Genomic DNA, 16,667 nt, shown 5'->3' with positions numbered 1-16,667 from the left:
AGGATAACTGAATCCCTCCAGTGGAATTATAAACCCCTTGGAAGGATATCTGAATCCCTCCAGTGGAATGTAAATCACCCTGCGTAAAGTTTTAAATTGTAAAAAGCATTTTTTTTAAACCCTCCAGTGAAAATAAAATCCCTCCGGTGGTCTCCAGTAGAATCGAAATCTTACTACGAACTTCTTTGAGTCACATATTAATCATATTTTTGTTGGGTATTATGAGCACTATCCTCAATGAGGGAGGGGGTGTAGAAGCGACATAAGCCCCGCAAAAATGACCTCCCAGCCTCCAGATTTGTAGAATGACCTCCAGGCTCCCCAAAACCGTCTAAAATATGTCGCTACATCTCCAAGTCTCCCCCATTCTGTCTCCACAGTCCACGCCCTGTATTTTGGTCTCCAATAGAGAATATTTGGCTTTTGTATCCACCAAAAACCTCTTTTTCGAAAAATCTCAGCATAATAAAATAGTTTATAACAATTTTTATTAAAAATCTCAATTTTATTGAGATTAAAGGTTTTATTTTTGTTTTTCTAAATTTCAAAATTATTCCTTAAATTTTGAGAAACTGTTTATAGGTTTGTATAAAAAATAGACAAGATTGTTTTATTATTTTACAGGGGTTTCATGAAGAACTGTTTTTTAAAAAGTTGAACAAAATATTTAAAAATAAGCTAAATATCTAATATGCTATACTAACAGGACAGGTCAGCGTCATGTCCTGTACATAAGTTAAATTAACAAGTTTAATTTACTTATAAATATTTTTTCTTTTAGTGAGTGAATTCATTTATTAGACTGTTTAGTCAATCATCTACCTTTCACAATACCTGTTACTATAGAACGGACCCTTAGTAATTTGCATTTTTATGATTAAATTTAAGGCTAAGTACTCGCAATATCTTCAAATCATGAAGTCTTCAAAGATTTTAAAGTTGTAGAAAAAGGTCGTCTTTTACACATACCAGCTTTCTGTAAACATTTTACAAAAAAAAACTTAGGATTAATTGATCGACTTTCAATTTAGATTTTGATTTACATTAAGGTTTTGAACAGCAAGAATACTCTTTAAACCTTTTCTGATCTACAATTTGGAAGACATCGTCGTTTTTCTAACTTGTGAATTGTTTGAATTCTGGCCATTTTTGCCGGTCCCTTAAAATATTGATATCTTACTCTTTTTTTAAATAACAAAGCCTAAAGGGGCCCTCTGTGAACTAAATATTACGTCTAAGTTCCTTTAGAGACCATGGACAAAGGCTTAAAAACTATTCCCTAAATTTTGATTCATAATTAAAATAACGTATACAGAATTCCCCCTCTTCTTTATATGTACATGTTGACCTTTTCGTCAAAGTTTGAGGGGACTGTACAGTTTCCCTGTACACATTGCCTATCAGCATTCTATACTCTAATCCAAAGACGATAGAATAGTAAAAGATATGGCATTAGGAATTAATCCGAACAGTGTGTACGCTCTGTACACTTTTATATGACGTCATTGGCTGCAGTATTGGTTTTAAATTCAAACAATCAACATTAAAACTCTAGTTATCAAATAAATAAATTATTGTAATTGCTAAAAATGGTGGGAAAATAATGACACGGTTATAGACTTCTAAATTTGTTTTTCTCGGTTATAGGATAGGATGCTCTCCTGTTAAAATAAAGCTAAAATTGTGATTTTGTTACGCATCTCATTTGTATGAAAAATACCACATATTTTGAAACAAAATTTGTTAGAATGTCATTAAGTATAGTTTTGTAATAGTCTAAAGCAGAATTTTAGGCCAGTAACACGTGAGCAAAGCCCGAAAAAACCTAGGTTTTAAGTAGCCAAATTTTTAAACCAATTACATTGCAGTCTGTTTTAAAATAAAGTTTATGTAAAAAGATAATAAAGTTATGCATTTCTGATGGCAATTTATGTAAAAACGCAAGTTTATAGTGATGGAAATGTTTAAAAAGTCCTAAAATCTTTTTAAATTATAGAAAAGACGACATTCTTTGGCTTCTTCTTGAACCCAATTGAGGCGTGTGGTTTTGCGTATAAATCCCAATGCCCACTTTTTATATTACAAAGCTCTTTGCTCTAATCTTTCTCCGCTAGAGGTGCTTCTCTTGAAAGGCTGAACATGTTATTTGTAAAAATTAAGAAAACTGCCTGACTGTTATCTTAATTTCATGCAGATGACTGCATAAAGCTGTGCACGGGCACAATCTCTTCAGCTATCAATGTTAACATTGACACAAACTCGTAAACTATCAATGCCAAACACGGGCACAATCTCATCAGCTATCAATGCCAACACAGGCACATGGTCGTAAACTATCAATGCCAAACACGGGCACAATCTCATCAGCTATTAATGTCAAATCAGACACAAGATCGTAAACTATCATTGCCAAACCAATGGTCACGATCTCATCAACTCTCATCAACTCTCACCGTAATCAAAGCAGAGTGTATGCCAACTGACGTGTATTTAGATATCTATATTACAGATTGAGTTTAATGAACGTATTTACAAGATTTGCGCGGATATACATATAAGAGTAGTTGAGCTAATCACAATACATGGTTTGATGTATTTACAGACATAGTTAGGCTAGGTTAATCGGATTACAAGTTTTGCATAGTTAATGATAAGGGCATTTAGATTTATAGACAATGTACAACATAATATATCTAGATGCGTTCAGGTTAACAAATATAGGGATTGTTACGATATTTGCTACACAGCGACCAATCTCCAGGCTGAAAGTGGATTGGTGTCCCATGATTTTAACTGGCTCGGACCAGAGATAAAGATAGATTACGCATAAGACGACATTTTTCATCTTGAAAGATATAAATGTACAGAGATCTTTTAAAGATATTCCTATTATATAGATTAACTAGGTCGGTTGTGATACATTGGCTGTTCTTATGTCATTGAGTACTTGTGGTGTACATGAGTTCTGTAGAGAGAAATTTAAGTTTGTTTAGTCCTTCTCATGTCCTTCTTCAGTTCTCGTCAATATGATATATTGCTCTGTGAAATATTATTTTTTCAAAAAGTTTCATTCCCGGAGTTATTTTAAACTCTATTATGAAATCCATTAGAACACCCAACCACCCCGCTTATCATTTAGAGATGTCAACGTTTTGATTTTTCTAGATTTTAGCTTTCGTTACGATAGTGTTCATCAAAAGTATTAACGTTTGAAACGTTACGTTGCACATTATGAAATTTTACAGTATAGAGTAACGTTACGTAATGAATTTTCTGCACTTGAATACCTTATACAAAGTTAAGCTTTAGTAAATGTTATTGAAAAAACAGTAAGCTCCGTTACGCTTTTGCATTTGATGTTTTAAAAAACTTTCCCAACGTTGTGTTTAAGCTTATGTAATATAACCACAATTTTTTAACGTTCCACTTTCATGCAAGGTAAATATTTACAGAGACCTTACGTTACACTTTCACTTGTTTGAAGATATAAAAGATGACAAACGTTTTGCTTTAATAAAACGTCATTGGGGCATAGTTCTGTACGTTACAATGCATTTCAGTGCAAAGAATATTTTTTGTAAACGTTACGTTTTATCTTAACTTTTCCAATATAAACTCTTTTAATTACGTTTAGAAATTTTACCAAAATGCGCCTTTTCTTACGTTACGATTTATTGAAACGTTATTGTGAAAACTTTCTTGATACACTTTTTACAACTGACAATCAAAACTGTTAATGTGTTTCGTTACTAAGAAAGATTTGAAAAAATGATCTATACGTTGCGTTGTATTAAAATGTTCAAGCCTGAATGTTTCTAACGTTACACTTTTTTAAAATAATATTGTTTCTAAATGAAAGCATTGAAAGATTTTTTCCGTGATAATTACATATTTTTACATCAAAAACATTAAAAAGTTTAAAAACCGAAATTTAGTACCGTTATTTGGCCATCTTCTTTAGATTTTAATATATTCAAAAATGGTTTTCGAATCTGAATTCAGCATGACATTTCCAAGAAAATGATGTATCATATTTATTTTTTGCAAGATACATAACAGGAAAACACTCCCAATTTTCAAACCATCAATCAGATAAAGGTATACACGATATCATTGGGAATCGAGCATGGCCCTCTTTAAATGGAGGATCATCGTGTATTTGACGAGCTTAAAAAATAGACATGTTTTTGGCAAGGCAAACCACTTTTGCATGTGGAGCAGTAGTTCTAAATTATTTTAGATTAGTTTAGGGTTAATTTTTTCTTTTTTTACGCAATGCCGACTGACCCTTTTCTTCTATCTAACAGAATTCATAGTTTAAAATATCTAAGGTCTACAACATTGGGTAGCAAAGATTTAGGGATTAGAAATATATGTTTGTGAACAACTTTCAATTCCTTTAGACATTCTTATCTAACAGAATTAAGTCATAGCTTGAAATATTTTTAGTTCTTTTTGTTTGTTTTTTATGTTATTTACAAAGTGATTAAAAAACCGGCATTAGCTTTAGTTTACAAACCACAATGAACATGTTTTCAGAGTTCATGTTTGGGGTTAAAAAATATCAAATATAGTAAGACAAGTGCTAAATTTTTTTTAACACAAACAACGCGAAATAAAATTATTTAACATTTTTTAGTATATTCCTCTAACGTTAACGTTTAACGTTAACGTTAGGTATGAGCTCATATAACGTTAACATTTAACGTTCACGTTATATAGAATATATCCAAACGTTACACATTATTGTATCGTAACGTACAAAAACGTACATTTTACGTTACGTTACACTATCGTTGACATCTCTATTATCATTGAAGTACACTTTGACCCCTAGGAGTATGAGTTCATGGACTGTACAATTCTTGGTGATTTTGCGTACATAAGCTATCTATGTTTATTTATTTATCTATGGTTCGGACCCTACATCGCATACAAAAGATATTTTAGAAATAAAATTCCTTTAATACATGATTCATGGAGAATACTGGTAAGTAAAGTCATATTTTTAAAATGGCAGGACTATTCTGTGATTATCGTTTCATCAACCGTATTTGTAAAATTAGATTGTAAAGTCGTCTGATTAACTGTATACATAAGAAATCATTGACTTGGGTCAACGAGGCCAAAGTGAATAAATAATAAAGTGGAACAGACTAAGGCAACGACGACAGGTTGGGCCATAAGGTGTAATTTGGTTTGGAAATAATTGTATGAAAAGATTTCTTTTGGTAAGTGAAGACTAGAAAAAATAGACTAAAGACCATGTAAATCTTAAATCTGTCAAAATACAAAAGTGAAGACCATGAGATATATTTCGAAGATCTTCATTTTTCGGTATCACAAATTCTGTATTCCTTGTTTTACAGATTATGCATGCAGGCATTATTGTGCTGTCTAAAATTATATATTGTGCAGTAAAATGGCAAAAATTCACTTCTGATATCCTAATTTACGTTAATCTATATTTAAGTTAAATACAAATTTTAAGTCTGTGTTTGTAAACAAAAGGAGTCCATTTTCTTTTGTACTGTGCACTCCGTACAGACCAATTTATACATATATATATTATTTTTAAATACTTGGGACATAAAATGTCGTCATCCAACTATGAGTTTGGCCCACTTTAGTATTTAATCACTTTGCAATGAGGCAGTAAGGGGAAAATGGCTAACCTTAACAATTTCTCATTGGAGCCACATTCGCCTCGTTTATTGTCCGAGAAAATTTCAAGATGGCTCGGGCGAGAAAAGTAGAAGAATGTGGCAATATTGCTCGGACGATAAATTAATGTGGCTGACCTTACTCCCTACGGCCACGGGCAATTGCCTAAACTCCTCTTTTCTAGATGACCCTGCATGCTGATATATATAATCCTATATGCAAGTGCCTCACCCATTGTTCTTGCTTGCTAATTCAATACTTGAAAAGACTCTACGCAAAATCCTGCTGTGTCGTGGGGTGGGCCGGTGTAGTGCATGGGGACAACTCCCTTGCATGGAAACACTTCACCTTAAAGCTTTAACCATTTTAACACATTGTTAAACATAAAAAGCAATGTTAAAACATTAGAAATTATTAGTTGACATAAATTAAACACGCATTTAGTTCTTAATAGTATTTAAAAGGGTGTAAAGGCAAAAAAAGTTATTTCCGCTTGAATGTCGTCTTCCGGTCAAATCATCAAACAATTGATATTTATTCGAGACATATATAATTTTTAATATCTTTTTCAAGTCAAAATACATTAGTAAATATCGGAAAATGTCCTAACACTGCTTTTTATGTCTAATATTGTGTTAAAATGGTTAAAACTTTAGGGGGGAGTTCGCTTCATGCAGAAATCCGCTCCATGCATGACACCGGCTAATCACGGATATGCAGACTTTGTTTTCCCGCATTTTCAAGTTCAAATTTGAACTGGGTCTTATGGCAATATACTAAAGGATTAAGCTAGTTATTCTAAGAATTGATCAGAGGCATTGAAATATTTTAGATAATTTATTGAAGGTAGATAAATAAAGTAATAAAACGCTATCTTGACATGGTATCTGAGAACGCGTATAATAAAATACATAAGCAATTACAGGGCACAAAAAGTAAGTTTAAAAAATTAAAATTTACTTTAAAAAAAACAGTTATCCAAAAACCTTTTTTAATTGTAAACTTTGAAGGTTTAAAATGACCCCTGTCAGAACTGTGAATTGTTGAATATATATATATACCGAAGTGTTTAGTAGTAGTAGTAGAATCAAGCTCTCAACACATCAGTCAACAACATACAGTAAGCACCAACATACTTCTATACGGGCGACTTTAAAGGGACTATAATTGTAATTTAATGAGGGACATGACCAATTTCACACATATGCACTCTTTGAACAGTTGTTTAATCCATAATTTTGAAAATATCGTCGTTGTTCTAGGTTGAATTTTAAAGCAAGTAATCTTCAAGTAACTTTTCAAGAGAAACTTTAATTAATTTAAAATAACCCATTTTTAACGAAAATATCTCATTGATCAAACACAGCATGGAAGGGTACTGTTGTGAATCGGATATGTCACTCTCAACATGGAGGATAACTCAACCCTATTCCTGCTTGGGGGGGGGGGGCTAAATTGTAGTTTTTTTCACATAACTCAAAAAGTATTGGTCTGAGGCTGTTGAAATTTTCTGACTTTTCCTAGATACCCAAAGCCCTCCCTTTAGGCCTAAAACCAGGCTTTTATACTAACTGCCTGAGTCCTCAGGCACACTGCCTGAATGACTACTTTTTTCTGTAACAAACTAAATCTTTGTTTTGACCTAGTTTCAGTTTTGATTTTGATATTTTTTAGCGTTTTGGAAAGCATATGAATAAGGAATCACAAGTTTTGCAAACAATTTTTGTAAATGATTTGCAAACAACCCGGCAAAAGAAATTTGCACATTTTTAGTTTTTATTAATTACACATCAAGTTATTTAAAATTTTGCAAAAATGTTTGCATATTTGAAATGGCATGGGCAAGGGCTTTTTAAAAATGTATATTTTATCATTTTTTTGACATTTTTTAAAACATTTTTATTACATAACTGGATTTTGTAGAAAAAAATTTCAATTTTTGCAAATTTGCAAATTTTTTTTGTCATATTTGGACATTAAACATTGGTTTTCAAGTACCCCAGCAGGGAGAGCAGGGATAAGGTTAAAATTGCGTCCGCACTGTCCCATTTTTGGATACACATGTATTTGTACTGCAATGTTTACATTATTCCAACATAATATTTGAATACGTGTTTATATAATAATATCTCGAACTAAACCTAAGTTTTGTGTATTGAATTGTTACCTGAACTACTGCTGAACATTATCCTCATTTTTGGCGATTCTTGAAAACCAATTAATTCTAAGAGCTTTTTCTTTAAAATATTTGTTTTATTTCCAGGGGGGCTAGAACCTTAGATTCTACTGTTCCATGGAGCCCCCCCCCCCCCCATGGGTAGCCGTAGTACATTTGAATTTCCGAGCCGGGTCAACTTTTCCGGTCCTAGTTTGTACTGTATCGCCCGGACATCGGGTAAATAAAGCAGACAATCAATAGGACTAGCCGGTGCAACAAGGTTGACGCGGTCAGGCTTTGGGTTGAATTTACTTTTACTAAAGGGTCAGAGGTGCGTGCATTGTCTATGGGGGGGGGGGGGGGTTCCGCAAAGTGAGATTAATACAAAATTTAATGATCATTGCTGTGAAAATTAGTTTTTGCTTGTATGCTTTATTTAGCGGGAAAAAATCGAACTTAAAACTTAAAAATTAAAAACTTTTTTAATAAAAATACAGATCATGCATGTTTGTTAAAAAAACAGGAGCTCTATGAAACAAATAGCCTTTAAAACTCTGATTTTTAAGCCACATATATCTTTTTAAACCGATGTCGTTATAGGTATTTGCTATTTCAAACTATGAATTCTGTTTGATCAAATAGTCAAAGGTTTACACCATCAGGTTGCAAAGATATACTAATTAATAAGTTTGAGTTTGAGGCCAGAGCTCATCCCTTTGCCGTATATCATAGTGAAGACTATGATACATATTATATTTATATATAAATTTGGCTTGTCTGTCTGTTTGTTTGTTTGTTTGTCTGTCTGTTTGTATCCAATAAACGTCAAAACGGCTGAACCAATCGGGCCCAAATGTTTTTGTGGGACATCTAGGGACCCCATGGAAGGTTTATGAATGATTGAAATTTTAAATATTTGTCTCCATCACAATTCGATCTTCATTAAATTTTTGGAAATTTTGAACATCCACAAAATTTTTTGTGAAAATCCGCGAATTATTTTTGTTTTGTTTTACGATGTACATAAAGAGAACATGTTCACAGTTAATTTAGAAGATGGGCGCGAAGCGCCCTCTAAGGCTTGTATTGTAAATGTAAGAATAGTTAAAATCGATCAATGTTTGTTTAAACGTTGTTGGAAGCATATTTACACCTCGAGTTTATAATCATTATAACCTTGTCGGCAAATTTACTATTTCAGGAGTTTTGAATTAAAATTATAAAATGAAAATCGATAAAACTTAGCATGCGTTACAGAACTTTCATGAACTTAAAGGGACAGTAAAGGAAAAATGAAAGGGGGTATAGGCTGAAAGCTAATCACTTTAGCTCTTGATCGCGACCCATGAAAGTCATATCTGATGTTCCTGTCTCGAGAAATTGATATAAAACTGTGTCAAATCTATACGAAAATTAATATATATACAATTTTGTATAAAAGTAGTAGGTTTAAACAGATCATATTCAGCAAATAAGCAACCAATCTGAAAACGATGATATCCCAGAGAAAGCTAATTGTAATTTAGGTTTACTTTTATATTTGTTGTTTCTATTTTCAACAGATTTCATTCATAATTTATTTTTACGTCCGTATTACTTGACCAGAAATTCCACCAATGGCAGTGCAGTAAAGTGGTCACGTGATACAGACGGAGACACGTGACCAGTATACTGCTCTGCCATTGGTGATAGTTCTGGTTGCGTGATTTAAGTTTCAGATTTTCAAGATTTTACATATATGAATTTTCGTATAATTTTAACACAGTTTTATATCAATTTCTCGAGACAGGAAAATCAGATAAAACTTTCATGGGTCGCGATCAAGAGCTAAAGTGATTAGCTTTCAGCCTATACCCCCTTTCATTTTTCCTTTACTGTCCCTTTAATAAGAATCAAAAGATTGAAAAATAGTTAATCTATGTTTAAGGGTAGAGATACTTAACAATAAATAATATTAATTTAAAAAAATTAATCAAAAATTTAAATTTAAAAGAGATTATAGCTCAAAACTTTTCAAATCTTTAATGTTTTAAAAGCACTTGAAAAATAATTATTGAACATAAAAAAGCTGGGGGGGGGGGAGTTTAAAGAACATTATCAAGGAATAAACTATTGTTTACAAAGTATTTAACGAGCTTGAAAATTTTTCTTTAAAGTTTACTTTTCTTTATCTTCATATAAACAGATAACAGATAACAGGTTCAGAACTGATCTTTACACATCATTAATATTAAACCGATGACGATATTTTATAAACATTGTAAAAAAATTAACACATCCAGAAATTGCATACTCTGCAGAGCCCAACAATTTAAAAGAGTAGAGTTGAACAAAACCTTCGAGTTTCCATTTCGGGGTGTTAACATTTGTGAAGATTTTGATTTTAGAGATTCGAAAAATGGAAAATATAAAGAAACTAAATAACATAATATTTCATAACAAAAATATTGATATCCACAAAACTGCCTAAACTCATCCGTGAAACTCGGGTTCTAAACTGGTTTTCATTACGATACCCTGTCTTTAGTTTTGGGCTCAGAGGTATATCGTTACATGCCCAAAAACAAGTGTACACCTCTTCAGACCTCTCTGAGTCTCTCTTATTGATAATGATAATATTAATTCTCTCAATGTGCTGTCTCTGCTGCATAAATATAGCCCCTTTTAGATGGGACAAAATTAAAAAGGATAAATTTTCATAAAGAAATTTAAGGATACCTCCATCGTTTTAGCTCATGCAACGATTTGGTGAATATCATCGTAAATCAATATCTTAAACAGCTATTTATAAAAACTTTTAACAATCATTTAGCTGTTATTTTGTTTTCATCGTTCTAAAACTTAAATAGTAAAATGTAGGATCTATTATAAAGTGCAATTAAAACTGAAACTTAGTATAGACATTAGCAATTCAAAATATTCTTGATTTTACGAGCTTTAAAGAGATTGAGTCATTGCCACGAACTAAAATTTTCTTTGCTAATAACATTTGGTATTTCAAACTTAGATTATTTGATAATAACATGATTTATAGTTTACATCATCAGGTTGCAAAGATATTGTTTCTGGTTTTCCAATTCAACTTTTTGTTGTTATTTATTGCTCTATAGTTTGTTTATGTTCTGTATTGTTTAAGCTTGTAAAGGAATTGAGTCTTTGGAACAAAATCAAATATTTAAACCTCAATATCTTTAGAACCCGATGTTGTAAACCTTTGATATTTCAAACTCAGATTGTTTGATCTAACTAAATTCATAGTTTGAAATATCTAAGGTCTGCAACATTTGGTTCCAAAGATATAGTGATTATAAATAATCAGAGTTTGTGGCAAAAACTCAATTCATTTTTAGTTATTTTTCAATATAAATTGTAACAAATTCAAAACTGTTGAATATATAACGAACAAGGTCCAATTTAACGCTTGGGATTTGAAACAAAATTTCCTGTTATAGAAAGGCATGGTTGATTTCCTTTTCATTATCAACGTCTCTGTAAATGGAGTTTATCTTTCAGGGACCGTTCTCGTATTTGGGTAATTTCAGGGTAAACTATACAGCCTATTCGTATAGTGTTAATATTGTTATGTTAGAAATAGAAAGTTAAAAAACAAAACAATTAAAAAATTATAACATTTACAATTAACGATTAGATAGTGCAGTTTAATTTTAAATTCGAAATTTATTTTGATCCACAACATATTGACAAAAACATCAAATATGACAATTAGGTACCATACTTTTGCGCTCAAATTCTTAACGAAAAATTGGCTTTTTCTCCGGCCACAGTTATCTTTGAAAAGTAAGACTATTACCAATCAACAACAAACAGTCTGATTAGTTTACCCTGAAATTACCAAAATAAGAGAACGGTCCTTTTAAGATAAACTCCATTTACAGAGACGTTGATAATAAAAAGGATATCGAACATGCCTTCTATAACAGGAAAGTCACTATAAATTTTGTTTCAAGTCCCAAGCGTAAATTGGACCTTGTTCGTTGATCAACAATTTTGAATTTGTTACAATGTATATTGAAAAATAACTACAGATTTACAAGCTTAAACTTTACTATTTTTAGTTGATTTTCTGTTCTATCGAATAATGCTGAATGAAATTACTTTTACAATTTCTTGTGAACATTTTTAGCTTTCAAATTGTTGCTACGAAGTTGCCATTTTATTGGTCGTTCTCAAATATTTTGGGGAATTTTCTTGCTTGAATTGGAGAACTTTTTTAAGATAACATAACGATCAAATTATTTTTCTGGACCAAATCCTTCAACTTTGACGGTCCAAAAACCTCTGGAGTCACAAAAGGTTCAGTCTTTGACGTTTATTGTATAAAAGCTAGAACAGACACACAAAGGCCAAAACAAGGATAATATAATAGATAAGTTATCTTCTTTCTCTTATTAGTAATTTTGTCTGTAGGTCGTCTTTCTTTAGCGCTTCTAAGATTATTATAAATTATTTCTTTTACTTTTTTTTCTTTTTACTTTTGCCCAAACACCTGATAACAGGTCTGATGTGTTTGAAAAAAAGAAACTATAACATATCATGATCTTTAACGTAATAATACGTTTGTTCGGGATATTTTGAACAATATTTATTGTTTACGTTTACAATGTTCATGATGTTTTTAATTCAAGATTAGAATCAGAAACATGTGCTGCTCAGCATTTACATACAGAAGGGAAATTCGGGAAAGGGGATGGGGGGGAGTATAAAATAATGATACGGATACATAAAGTGTTTAATTAGTAGATAAAACCCAAAAACAGTTTTTATAATCCGTTACACATTGAATCAAGGTGCCATTCCGGTGTAGCATAATGTTTAGACACCCCGTGTAGTGTGTAGCGTAATGTTTATTAAATAATTATTAAATAACGACGACGTAAAATGTAAAAAAGTTCTACAATAAACTACAGACGTCATGTATAGGAAATGTATGTTGAGAAAATAAAAATTAATCTTATCATCGAAAATAAGTAATCTTATCTAATTATTAGTTTCTATTTTCTCATTTTTCTGGTTTCTCATTATTCACAAAGTTTTCGCAGATTTTCTAGAATTATTATCGAAAAGACGACATTTGAAGAATTTGAAAAAATCTGCGAATAAATTCAAAGAAAATAGAAATTCAATATAATAATAAAAAATGAAATAATCGATTTTAGCATTGATTTATTGGCAAATTTCGTTTGAGAAATATGTTCCTAACCATCTAATTATATTACTGTATAATTTTTACTTTATTTTTGTTGTCGTTATTTAATAATTTTAAAAAAAAACTAATTCTGATAACATATCCAGCCCCAAAGTAGGAGTTTTAAACGTCGAATTTACGCCCAAACTCAAAATTTACAGATCTTTTAAAAGTTTAATATGTCTCAAATGAATCCGAAAGAAGTTTTCCACAACACTGTATACTCAGTTCAACTACCTTACATAGCCGGTCACTCCCTTTAAATGTATTTTCTCTTTAAAATGTCGTTATCGATCGTTGACGAAAGTTGTAGTGGCGTTGATGGTTAACGGGATTGTAGCCTGGTGTGTTGTATCCTCGTTTACTTTGATAGCGGACAGATTGTGCCTGGACTGATACAGTTTGGAACGAAGTTTTAAGAGTATACGGCATTTACTACATGTATACTGTGTAGCATATAATGTTTAAACACCCTGTATAGTGTATTGAGTTTATAATGATGCAGTAAACATTCATCCTATCATCCATTGTTTTTTATACCAAGCCTTCATCAACTAAATATATCTTCTGCTTTAAAGAGACCTTAGACCGAATTTAAAGAATTTGAGCGGGGGGTTTAAATTTAAGCCGCGGCTCAAATGGTTGGTTTCACTTAAAATTGTATTCAATGTTTCAAGATTTAAGCCGGTGCTCAATTGAAAACGGTTTTAGGCGTGTTTAAGACGCGGCTCAAATTCATTAAATTGGGACACTGAGTGTACGTCAATTATATATGAAAACATTTTAGCAGAAGTATACAAAGGTTTATTTTTATAGTTATTGTTTTATTTATAAACTCGCTGGGAACCCCAGCTTTCACTGAAAACTGTACTTTTCCTAAAAAAGTGAACCAACTAAACTTAGAATCTTCCAATGGTTCTTCCGAGTTTCCCAACCAAAATTTGAGACAAATCGTTTCTGAGTTATGATCGGAAAGACAAACAAACAAACAGAGATTACTACTTTATTTATATATAGAATAGATGTCACCTATTTTATATAACGATGGTTTTGCGTTTACGTACAAGAAAACTGTTGAATAGGAAGACGACATTATAACATTACTTAAGCATATTTGGTGTTACTTATTAAATCATTTTTTGTTAAAGGGAGTGTTCGCAAAAAATGAAAGGGGGTATCAGCGTACAATGCGAAAAAATAATAATTGATTATTTTACATTACGAGTCGTATATTGCAACTTTTTTAATTTGTATGAACGCTACGTTCTTCAGTATAAGTCGTTTTTAACGATTTTCTCCTTATAGAAGTAAGATTAGTAGCGCTCAAAAGCGATTATTACCCCTTTCATTTTCGCGAACACTCCCTTCAAATGGGCTTTAGTGAATGTTTTCTGACCTCGGAATTTTCGACCAAAATTGTATTTTGTCTTTAAAAGGCTGTACACGATTGTTAACAAAGGGTGGTCGTTAACGGTGTCATTAACAAAGGGTCTTTGTTAACGATCGATAAAAATTAACATACCCCCCCCCCCTCATGTATAAAATATTCCTTAAAATTGGATTTAAAATGACTGTTTAAAGGTTGTACGACCTACTTTAATTCTGTTACGAAACTTTTTCAAAAACGATAGTTTTTTCTTCATCGTCATTAAAACAAAACAATCGTTTTTAAAAAAGTGAAAACGATCCAATGGCAATGTGAAATCGAACACACAAAGGGCAATTATATTATTTTATTAAAAAGGCAAAAAAAAACTTTTTATGTTACAAAAGTCTCAATTGGAATGAATTGGGTTTGAATAGAATTTTATAAAATGTAAATAATTGATATTTGATTTCGTCTTGTTTCATATATTTTTTTTAATCGAAATTTTTCTTTCCTGGGGCAATAATGTAAAGCTTTAGCCATTATTTCCAATATTACTAGTTTACCAACAAGTGTAAATGTCGTCTTCAATTTCTACTTCTTTCAGATTAAAACTTATTTTTGTTTCAGATATAATACGTGGAACGTGGCAATACAACAGAAGTGATCATAAAGTGAATATTGTTGTACATTTTAGCTAAAGTCAAGTGATCTGTGGCTATTTCTTACCAGCTGAAGCAAAATCATATTCTCCTGAAACGTAGGGTAAGTTAAAAGATAAAATTCATGTACAGTTAGACCCTTAATGAGCCATTCATCGAAAGAATTTATCAAATGTCGTCTTGACAATTTTTCAACGGGCTTTATACTATTTCACGTAAATTTCAGTATTTGCGAGAATAAATAAATAGCCATGAATATGCGGGAACAGTTTAAAGAGCTCCATATAATCATTTCATTTAAAAACTAAATATCTGCAACATTCCATCATCAGAAAGTGAAGAATACGACATTTGATGAATTCTTTCGATGTATGGTTTATTTAGGGTTTAACGAGTATGTTTTTCTATGGTTAAACCTGATACTTTGAAGACATCAAAAAGTGCGTCTTGACAGTTTGTCAATGGGTTTTATACTATTATACCTAAATCTTAATAATTGTAAATATAGATAAAACCATGAATATGCGGGAAAAAAACGTCTTAAAGAGCTCCACATAGTTATCTAATTAAAGAACAAAATATCTTCAGCATTCCATTATTAGTAAGCTAATTAAAAAAACGACATTTTATAAAGTCTATCGATATCTCCAAAGTTCTGTGTTAAACTGTATATTCAGTGTTAGTCTACAAATTATGATGTTTACGTATCTTAATGTTAATTCACATCATCAAATATTATCAATAACTATCTGAAGAGCCCGGCGTTGTCCGTGGAAAAAAATGAAAAAAATTTTAAACAAAAAAATTTAATTATTTTGCCTATGTCGCCTCTATGAGCTTACACAGAAAATGTCATGTCATTTGGTTCAGCTGTTTGGCCGGCTATAGGGAACAAATATACAAATGTCTTAACCTTTCTTTAATCAGGATCAAGCATCTGAGCAATTTCTTACAGTATTCTATATTTGATGAAAATGCATGGACAACGTGTACACTGTACAGTACTGTACAGTAATCAAAAAGTGTATTTAATTTATCAGCTTACTTGTAAGCTTGGTCGCCATCATTTATAAACTTAAATTGTCTAAGATAAAACAATTTGTTAAACCCTATCCCGATTAGCTAGAATAAAAAAAACACATTTTACCTTTCATTAATCTATATAATAAAACAAGACATTCGTATAAATATATATGTTGCGTATAGCCGGCCAAACGGCTGAACTGATTGGGCTGAAATTTTTTGTGGACACTCATGGGTAGCCGGGGGGTGTTATAGACTAAAATTTTTTTTATTTATTCTTATTTTTATTTTTTCCCACGGACCCTTCAGCTAGTAAATTGTAATACAGTGATAGTAACATGAGGCACAGCAATTGAGCAGTGTAAATAAACCCGAGGCCGAATTTAAAGAATTTGATCCGCGGTTTAAATTTGAGCCGCGGTTCAAATATGGTTGCTTCCACTTAAATTTGTATTAAATTTTTCAAGATTTAAGCCAGCGGTCAATTAAAACCGGTTTTGGGGGGATTTGAGAAGTGGCTTAAATTCATTCAATTCGGACACCGTTTCACTAAATAGTGATGTAATAGCTTACAAGTAAAGCTGTTTG

General features: G+C 31.6%; 1 protein-coding gene across 1 annotated transcript in view; it reads left to right on the top strand.

Annotated features, from left to right (window-relative positions):
• The first annotated feature begins 6,745 nt into the window (after positions 1-6,745).
• The window catches only part of LOC111704236 (uncharacterized), a 54,663-nt gene continuing 44,741 nt past the window's right edge, over positions 6,746-16,667 (top strand). Inside the window, exons 1-2 of the mRNA XM_023476394.1 lie at positions 6,746-6,784; positions 15,025-15,159. The gene's annotated coding sequence lies outside the window, so the exon portion shown is untranslated. The remainder of the gene's footprint in view (positions 6,785-15,024; positions 15,160-16,667) is intronic.

The sequence above is a fragment of the Eurytemora carolleeae genome, unplaced genomic scaffold (assembly GCF_000591075.1).
Source record: "Eurytemora carolleeae unplaced genomic scaffold, Eaff_2.0 scaffold194, whole genome shotgun sequence".
In the NCBI taxonomy this organism is placed as follows: Eukaryota; Metazoa; Arthropoda; class Copepoda; order Calanoida; family Temoridae; genus Eurytemora; species Eurytemora carolleeae.
Note: the sequence above shows the minus strand (reverse complement) of the source record. Positions and strands in the feature narration are given on the sequence as shown.